Below are 7,844 nucleotides of genomic sequence, written 5' to 3'. Positions count from 1 at the left end.
AACCACTCGGTACTGTATATGGCTTACAAGGTTTAGGGAAGATCCATCCCGGAATATATATACACATTACTGACCACAGTCATCCAGTACCGAGCAAGGCCATTCCAGCCTATGAAGAAGATCCATCTCCAGATAATAAGTGCTTCGGACAAGATCCATGTCCAGGGATGATCCATCCATCAATAATATCATATGCGCTCACTGGGGGTGTAAAGACTTCGGAGGGGCTTCTCTTAGCCCAAGCGCCAACGAAGGCATGTTCAATATCTTGTTGCGACGTGCAGCCCGATCCCATACTGTTACTCAATATCAGGCTCTCGGCCTCACTCAGTCATCACTCTCCAGTCTCACACACACGGGCTCAAAATGCCATGATACTAGCCCGAAACAATGATATAATATGCCAATAATAATAACCGAGACTAAGACATGATATAATATGCATGAACAGGACTAAGTTCAGAATATCAATGAAGTTAATGATATGACAACAATAAACGACCTTTCGGGTCTCAACAGTATCGACGTGAAGCCTTAACATGATAATTAGCATAATTTATAGCTTATTAACTTAATCACATAGTTCCAACGCAGATATCAGCAAGAAAGAGTCACTAAGTGGTACCATGGAATAATCCAGGCTGCGATTCTCATAGTGCACGCCCACACACCCGTCACTTGGCATTTTTGTCACCTTAATAGTAATCATAAAATACATAGTTCGGGGTTTCGAACCCTTAAAACCAAGTTTAGAAGTGTTACTTACCTCAAGCCAAGCCAAACTCTAGCTCGTGATGCCCTTGCCCCTCGATTCGGCCTCCAAATGCTCCGACTCTAACCAAAATCAGTATATTATCATCAATATATGCTAAAGGAATGAAACTCATACAAAAATTATCAAATTAGATCAAAAATCCCAAATTTGCTCAAACCTGGCCCCCGGGCCCACGCCTCAGATTTCGATAAAAATCATATCACTAAAATCCTTATAATCCCACGAGTCTATACATACTAAAAACATTAAAATCGGACCTCAAATGACCCCTCAAATCACCACTCAAAGCTCTCCAAAACTCAAGCCCTGATCCTCCATTTTTAGGCTTTAAATCCCACTAATTTCATGATTAAACAATGGAAAAATCATCAAAACACAGATAATAAAGCCCAAGTAACTTACCCCATTGAAAATCCTTGATTCCTCTTGAAATCACTGCCTAAAGCTCAAATCCCGGCCAAAAATGGTGAAGAATGACCAAAAATTCACGAAGGAGCCTTTATATACACTCTTCCCAGCACTTCCGCATCTGCGGTTCCCATTACGCATCTGCGGGGCCGCATCTGCGCAAAATCCTCTGCTTCTACGAAATTTCATTAAAAGGCATTTTCGCTTCTGCGGTTGCCTGGCCACACTTGCGGTCATCGTAGATGCGGGGACCAAACCGCACCTGCAACCCCCTCTGCGCACTTGCGCTACATAACCGCTTTTGCGGACTTCACACCAGCGATCCTCAATCTGCGGGTGCGGAAATAACAGGAACAGCAAAATCTGCAGCACAACTCAAATTCCAAACTTTCCGATAACCATCCGAAATCATCCCAAGGCCCCCGGGATCTCATCCAATAATACGAACAAGTCACAACATCATTCAAACTTAGTCGAGCCTTCGAATCACTCAAGAAAATACCAAAACACAGAATCAACCTTGGAGTCAAGCCTAAGAACTTATAAACTTTCAAATTCCACAAACGACGCCGAAACCTATCAAATCACTTCCGAAGGACCTGAAATTTTGCACACACGTCCCAAATGATACAACAGACCTACTCAAATTTTCGGAATTCCATTCCGACCTTTATATAAAGATTTTCGCTGTCGATCGGATAACACCAAATTTCCAATTTCGCCAATTCGCACCTAAATCAACCATGGACCTCCAAACCATATTCCGAACACGCTCCTACGCCCAAAATCACCTAATGGAGCTATTCGAACCATCAGAATTCACATCCAAGACCTCTAACCCATAAGTCAACATCCGGTTGACTTTTCCAACTTAAGCTTACTCAAAACAGACTAAGTGTCTCATATCTCTCCAAAACCTCTTCGAACCTGAACCAACCAACCTGATACCACATAATACAGCTGAACAAGTCATAAAGAAGAAAAAATGGGGGAAACGAGGTTGAAATTCCTAAAAAGACCGGTCGGGTTGTTATAAGAGGGCACCATATATTTGACGGAGTAAATTGGCATCAAATGTTGTTTGTGGAACCAATCCATAAGTACTCAAAGAATTTGTGTATGCCGCGACATGCAACCCACAATCCCTGAAAATGTAGATTGACACAATTAAATATAATTCATATTATTAGTGTTATAAATGATACAAGAAAAATGATTGAATTCATACATGCTCTCAGGCTTTTGTTGAGGCACATTCGAAATGAAAACAACATCAAAGGGATCAGTTTGTGCCTTGTCATTGTATACTGGTTTGCGAGACCAATCTATGCCTTACTTATCTCTATAAAAATCATTGATTGATATGTATAGAGGTACAAGCTTAGCAAGCTTATCTATCTCAGAACCCACATAAGCATCATGATCTGTTGATCGGTAGGAGTCATATACGTCGATACATATCTCCTTAAATGAGACAACTATCAATATCCAATGAAGTATGTCCTTCAAGTTGACTGGTTTCAAGACATTGTCAACTATATGCCATGGTACATTAACTAGCAATCCTGTAGCCCCTTATGTATTCACATACAATGTCATCTTCCTTGGCTACACTTGCATTACTATCTGCATCATTATACTTGTCGAAGATTTCAGCAATTCTTGTCTTGAATATACAATCAATAGTGGAATATTTGAATGTGGTGATTTGGTTGTACTTGCCCTTCTTTCTCAGGTAGTAAAATATGACATCAATATGTTGTATATAAAATTGAATACAGAGCGTCAATACATTGGATTAAAAAAAAAAGGAAAATAAGCTTCATTGAAGAAACTGAATATATACAGGTATTATATGTTGAAGAAACTGATTATAGAACTCAATACTGCCGAAAACAAATTGAATATAGTGCGTATAGTTAGATACATACTGCTGAATACAGTTAAGTATTTCACTTTGCATATTGTTAAATACCTACTACTAAATAAATAATGCTCTCAATAGTGCATACAATTAAATACATAACGATGAATGCATACTACTTTTAACAAATTGCTAGATAAAATATTAAAACACAATGAAGTTTGAGATAAATTAATATCACTAAATATATTGCATACTTTGAATACAATTAAATACACTAAATACATTGAAATACATTGAATTCAATGAGAGCAGAGAAAACACTCATATACTATAAATATAATATTTAACTGTATTTCTATTAATATAAAATACATCTCAATACACTGTATTCAAAAACATGAACAGTGAATACAAAATCTGTATGACAAGAACAAAATCGGTATGAAACACAAATTTTGACAAACCATGTATAAAATATGAATTAAACTGAATGTACAAGGGTTATATCTTACATTGTCATTCCATAATTGACCGTCAAATGATAGAAGGTAAAACCAATTTTTTGAAGTGACTTCATAAACTCCAAAATCCAACGGTATAGGCAGTGTTGACTTGTGTTTTTTGTAATAATATTCCTTATCCTTTCTACAGGGATTTGGAAAAAATATTATATCCATATAATAATTGATAAAACTATACATTATAGATTGAAAGAAGAAACTTACTTTTGATCGTGTTTAGCAAGAAGACCATCACAAACGTATTTCTCGTATTCTTGAATGATTAACGTAGGATGTGGCCTCGATATTAAATCATCTTCAAATAGTGTTTTTTTCAAATATGGGAGTCAACTTTACTAAGGTACCTAGGGTTCATCAGCGTCATTAATAGCGATATTTAATTATAGTTATTATGGAAAAATATATCATAACTTTATACTACATAGTTTTTGTATAAGAGTACTAACCGGCCGAGTCGAAGTTTGACTCGTAAGACGAAGAATACCATCGACTTGGACGTCGAGTCCTATGAGAGGTAAAGGGGTTGAATCAACGAGTTTTGCTGCTTGATGTATCACAATTCTAGTGTCTGAAATTTGACTTGGAAGGAACTCATCCGCCAACTCAAATTGTGATACATATATTTCTTTGGATACATCCTCGCTAGTTTTAGGTAGTATAATACACGATACCTCCGATGTAGTAGGCCCCTCCTTTCTTACTTCACCACATGCAGGATTAACCTCTGTAGATGCATTTAATGTGTATCCAGTTAAAATAGCATGTGATTGTTCATCGACATAAATGTTAGTGTTTAGCTTCTTTTCCATGGCCTAATAATACACCCAATAGAATATATTAATATAGCACATGTTTTACAGACTCGTATTCTGTTAATGTATTCAGATATATATGAGTGTATTCTAAATCATATATGTTGTTGTATACATGATTAAATTGAGGAATAGTTAAGGCTGTTTTACAATATGTATCTAGAAAAATCATGAATTCAGATATAATAATGTGTTTACATGTATATAAGTGTATTATGGAACATGTATGTTGTTGCATACATGATTAAAATGAAGAATAATAAAAGCTGTTTTATAATATGTGTTTAGAAATCATGAATACATATATAAAACTGTATTCACATGTGTATAAGTGTATTCTGTAACATGTATGTTGCTATATACATGATTAAACTGAATAATAGTAAAATCTAACTTATAATATATATTCATAATATAGTTATATAAACATATACATACACTGATTACATATGTATTGCTATACAACATATATACTAAAGAGGTTAAAAAATGTTAACCTCTGAATTCTTCCCAACAGCTACATCACTTTGTATTTGGCATTTGGGATTATCGTGCAGGTTGGCCTCGGTTGACATTTGAATACCATCATCATGTCTCCTAGTATATTTCTTTCTTTGGTATACCCTTTCTGTATTTTTATTGGCTTTAACGTGTTCAGAAAGCTTTTTAAAATTTTCATTAATCAATGTTCGTAGAGAATTGAACTCGCCCATCACCTAATAAATACACAAACAATTAGAAAGGGGTTAGAAACATATATGAAAGTTAATAAATAAGCTGTAAAGTTGAATATGTTTTAACAATACTTACATACATTGAATGAATTTAGATCTTTCCTCAAAGAAGACAAATCATCAGATTTAGAATCTGCTGGCTTCTTAACACTCAGTACAGTTTCCTTTATTTCAATCTTATCAGTAGGAGGAAACTTGGTTTGACGTATTGCGTACACATGTGAAATTGGACTCTCTGCAGTTGAGGGATCATTTAGCTGTTGTTTGCGCTTTTTGTGAGGCGATGATGAAGATGGACCAACACTTGCATCATGTTTCTTCTTAGGCTAAAGAAGTGGTGTAGTACTAAAGTCATCCAAATTATCTTCATTGTTGTCCGAATGAATAGGACTTCTGTCTACATCAACGCCTTCCGGAGGAACCTGAATAATAGCAAGCCCTCTAGCATTTGGTTGAATGTTGTTGTATGTCATCTGAAAATAGAAATACACTCAAAGTGAATCACACTTGTTGTATGATTACAAATGTAATATGCTTTATGTATATGGGCAATTATATATATACATATATTCAGTTGTATTGTATACAAAATTATGTACATTGAATTAAATGTGTAGCTGTAAACTGTATTATGTATTCTACTATATTCCAGTTAATTTGGAAAACAGTAACATTGATGTATGATGTATGCAACTGTATTTAATCTTTAATTCTAACACTGTATTATATATTCTACTGTATTCGAGTTAATTATGAAAACATGGACATTGATGTATGATGCATTGAACTATTTTCATTTTTAATTTCAACACTATTTTTTACTAACAGAAATCTATTCTAAAACTAAAGTACCAGTCAATTAACTAATAGTAAATTACCATGTTTCCCTAGTCATTGAATATGACGTTCATCAAGTAAGCATAAGTTGGCTGGCTGACAGTTAATTTCCAATTGAGTATTCTGGGAATCCGATTATCAACTCGGAGTACAATTTTAGGGTCAACCTTTGAACAACACTCGTAAAATCATACTTCCATAGCGAGATCCATCCCAGCTATCCTGTAATACTTCCTCTGAGAATCCATCTTCTTGTCAATAGACCTAATAAGGGCCTGGAATGCATCCTTGCCCCATGGATAATCAGAATATATCCCGCTCTCGACCAAGTAAAAATATAGTCTTGGGATGGTAAAACAGTTATTCTCGGTGGTTAATATGAAAGTATATATGAAATACAACACAACTATTTTAATGACATCCACATCGTTGTCATAACCCCAATTCTTGTCATCAAAAAAATAACAACAACAACAACAACCCAGTATAATCCCACCAATGGGGTTTGGGGAGGGTAGTGTGTACGCAGTCCTTACTCCTACCCTGAGGTAGAGAGGTTGTTTCCGATAGACCATCGGTATCCCTCCCTCCAAGAGCTCCCCCAACCTGCTCTTGGGGTGACTCGAACTCACAACCTCTTGGTTGGAAGTGGAGGGTGCTCACCACTAGAGCAACTCACTCTTGTCATCAAAGCATTTCAACAAATATTTCTTCTTGACATTCTTTGCACCGCCAAAGTATGTATCCACAATCTTGTTAGGCATCTTTGTGTTAAATTAAAAATCTTCAACGTCACTAACACAATCGAGACCAGTAACTAGCACAAAATCCCTGATTGAAAAGCATAATGTTGTACTATTCACATATATTGAAAATGAATCATCATGACTTTCTTCCAACTGTAGAACCATGAAGCATATGAATAATTGATGTTGAACCTCACCCCGCTTCATATCAAGAAAACTTCCAAAATAAGTAGTACCAAATATTTTGTACTGCTCTGGAGTAAGCTTTTCTTTGAGGTCGGAAACTATGTTTGTGTTAGTATAGGAACTGATATGCGGTGATAAAATAGGCGGGTGTTTAACAAATAGTTTTATTTCATACATATAACAAAAATTACAAAAATAAAATAAATGAGTGAAAATATAGATGAATACTGTTATTTGGAATACATAACTCATTCATGATTTGCAAACACAATGTATTGATAATTACCACAAAAAATGAGAGTCATGACAATAACTGTTATTCTAAATACAACAGAATACAGTTGGATTAAGAATACAAATGAAAACACTTAGTTGGAATACACAACTAAAACTAGAACAACTAATGTATTTAAAAAAGTTGTTGAATGAACTAAAATACATCTAAATACAACAGTCAAAAGTCACTATAATAAGTACAAATCAGTGTAGGCACTATTGAATATATATAAATACATCAACATACAAGAAGAGAAACCCACTGTAGAAGGTAATAATCAATGTATGCGGACTCAAATACATATAAATACATCTACAATTACCTTTTCGTTCGATGTTTCCGAGATAGTTCCTGTATCGACCTCTTTTCCTTTATCCCCTGAAGCATCATCCATACGTTTTCTTCTCTTTTCCGCATCAGGAAGTGTTGATTCTTTCGAAAATTTCTCAATTGGGCTTGTTTCGATATGTCATTGCGTATTTTTGTTCTCCTTTTTGCATTAGTTGTTGCTACTGAACCTGCAAATACATGTTCCTCTTGAATGATTTGCAAATCGAAAGATGTCCCCTCGAAATTGAGTGCTTTGGTATGTATACCTCGGGTAACCCTCTTTTGAGTTATTGAATCAGCAATCGGAGAGGAGATTTCAAGTTTTCTGGTGAAAGCATAACAATGATGATT

Source organism: Nicotiana tabacum, chromosome 6, assembly GCF_000715075.1.
Source record: "Nicotiana tabacum cultivar K326 chromosome 6, ASM71507v2, whole genome shotgun sequence".
Taxonomy (NCBI): Eukaryota; Viridiplantae; Streptophyta; class Magnoliopsida; order Solanales; family Solanaceae; genus Nicotiana; species Nicotiana tabacum.
The sequence above is the reverse complement of the archived record's forward strand: the minus strand, read 5'-3'. Positions refer to the sequence as shown.